The sequence below is a fragment of the Telopea speciosissima genome, chromosome 10, assembly GCF_018873765.1.
Source record: "Telopea speciosissima isolate NSW1024214 ecotype Mountain lineage chromosome 10, Tspe_v1, whole genome shotgun sequence".
Lineage (NCBI taxonomy): Eukaryota > Viridiplantae > Streptophyta > Magnoliopsida > Proteales > Proteaceae > Telopea > Telopea speciosissima.
This window is the reverse complement of record NC_057925.1, coordinates 15150200-15153262: the sequence shown is the minus strand read 5'-3', so window position 1 is coordinate 15153262 and position 3063 is coordinate 15150200.

The window sequence follows — 3063 nt, the reverse complement described above, 5'->3', positions numbered from 1 at the left end:
GAGGGAGGGTGTGGGTTTAGTTATAGTCCGACCGGCAGGTCGGGTTGGGTCAGGTTTAGATCCGGCCTGCGCCTGAGCCCACTGACCCGACCCTCAGATTAATTATAGGTATATAATATTATATATATATATATTATATACTTAATATAAGTATTTTCTTGACAAAAAAAAAAAAGAAAGAATTGTAGCAGAGATAACTACTAGCTTTGTCATCATCATGAAGTGGGAACCCATAAAAAGAGTAGATCATCTACTATTTTGATCAGGACCATAAAAAGAGTCACTGACATGATTGTTATTTGGTTGTAGCCCCTATAAGCTTCCAGACCTATTGAGGGGACACCGTTACAATTTTAGAGAGAGAGTTTATACACACGTCATTTTTTTCAACATATTTATTAGCTGTCCCATAGGTTGAGATCCTATGTTACAAAAACATGGTCTAATGAGACACTTGGACGGTACCCATTAACACCCCTACGGAATACCCATTCCATTAGAGTGACGAATAGGTTAAGGGATGATGTCAGCAGGCCATAAATCTATAAATAACCAAAATACCCTTATCTTGAGAGGGGTAATTTTGGAAGGGTTTGTATAATAGGGATTTAAGGGGATAAAAGGAGAAAGGAGGGGTAAAATTGAAAAGTAGGGTAAATAAAAAAAAGCACAAAAGGAATGATGGGGAGGGACTTTATCCTCAACTTTGGAAAAGAGTTGCAGACGGTGGAACTAGTGGAACTTCAGAGGAGAGATCGCCTTCAATACTTCTATGTATGGCTTCATATTTTAATGGTAGGTAGTCGATGGACAACCTTCTTGAATGTAACTAATTGCCACGTGAAGAGTAAAGAGATCAATTCCAAGATGCAGATTAGGAGATAAGGGTATTTTGGATATTTATAGATTTATGGCTTACTGACATCATCACTTAACCTGTTCACTCTAACGGAATGGGTATTCCATCAGTCTCAGGGGTTTGTAAGTAAGGTTTTAAAAATTTTGGGGGCTACATGATAGGTCAACAAACCTTCAGGAGTGTACAAGATGTTTACTCCTAGCTATTTTAATTAAAAACAATTAGTTGATGTACATATTTTGCAACGGGTTACTATTACAAATTTAAAGTTTAGGTTTTTGGGTTACTATTACTAGTTTCTAGGGTTTAGCTTAATTTTGGCTGACTCTAGACAATTTTTACTAAATTGGAATCAGCTAAGGTTTTATCTAGTCAACCAATTTTTGTTTTTATTCCCTTAAAACTGCTAACAAGTTTCTATACCTCCTACTCCTCCAACAGTTCACTTCACCTCATCACAACTCTGTTTTTTTTAACAAAATTACATTTCCACTATGCATTTTTATTAATCAATCAATGAAGAATTATTTAGTTCTTGGGGAAGATATTTTTCTTTATTTTATGGATTTGTTTTTATTTTTAAATTATAAAGAATTTTTATAATATAGTGTTTATTGATTTTATAGATTTTTTACATACATTGTGTAAGAAATATTATATTACATTTTATACAAAATTTAACACAGATATCTATATTTATTTCCTATTTTAATTTTTATATTGTATGATTTTTTTTTTTTGTATTTTGTGCAATATTTTACAAAAAATGTTTAATTTTAAATTCAAAATATTCGTTTTTATTATTTATTGGATTTTTTTATATTTTTTTGTCGATGTAGAGAGCTGATATCGAAAAGGTGTGTTGACTCAGCATAATGGACTGATACAGCCGATACATATCAAGTAATACTAACTCTAATACGTTAAAGTGTTGACCATATACATATATGAATACGTATGAATTTTTTCATAAAAAAAATAAAATAACATTATTTTAATATAAAATACATAGTAAAGGTGGACATTTAACGGTAATAATTATTTACCACAGCTATTTAAATCGTATTTTGATAAAAATAATATAATGACGTAAGTGTACATATTATTTTAATACGTACAATGTAGAATGTAGTGGTGGTATCTATTTATAGTTGCTATATGTTGAGCAAAGAGGTCGTGAGTTTTGTCATTGTTGTCAACATAGTCAACGCATTACAAAGGTGATGGGTGGATTGCTAAGGTTGAAGTGTAGATTGTTGTAAAGAAGAGGCCAAGTTTCAGCAAAATGAAGAAGTGCGGTAAGTGCCTAGATTCGATGTTGAATGAATCCTGTTTTTTATTTTTTTAATAACCCGAATATTATCTGGGACCCGGGCTGGCCCGTCAAATTTTATTAAAAACCAACTTATTTAGAAAAAACAGATACAAGGGGGGGGGGACATACCCACCTTACCCCAACCCGAAACAGCAAAATCAAACTCTCCCTCTCAACAGAGTACATTACCACCTTACAAAACCCCATAAGCAAAACAAAACTATCTATGCACAACCGGAAGACCCGTCGCATCCTCCTTAATAATTTGTCTAAGACCCCTAGGAAGGTCGATTGGAAAGGCATTGTAGGTCGATACACTCTTGACACCGAGCCAGTTGTATCGAGTGTTGAACGCGTGCGATATGTGACCAAAAATGTCTAAGTCATTCTTGGCTATTTAAGTGGGTATTAGGCTATATATGAAAGTGAGATAAAACGTCCCACTCAAGAGAGAAGAAAAGAGGAGAAAATCCAAGGAGAAAAACCCTAGAAAATTGCCCTTGCACCATCCATTGAATGTACTATTGAAACAAATTATTAAAGCATTACAGGACATCATTAAGGGCTTGTGAAGAAAGGAGGAGGAAGAAGCTAGCCAACAAACTTAGGGTATGAGGCAGAACACAGGGAGATTTCGACTTGTCCAAGAGGCTTGATTGAAACTTCAAGGTTGTTAAGGTAAAACTTGGTGTAATGACCCAAATCCAGATAGGATACTAGGTACTGCTCTCACGAGCGTTGACATGGAATAATTGGAATAATTCACTTCGCACGGCCATAATATATTACCCCTACTAAATATGATAAATGAAGTTGGCTTCGAGAATTACCAGGATTAAATAACTGTTGCAAATTTTGTAACGAATTCCCAACGATAAATTAAACCGCT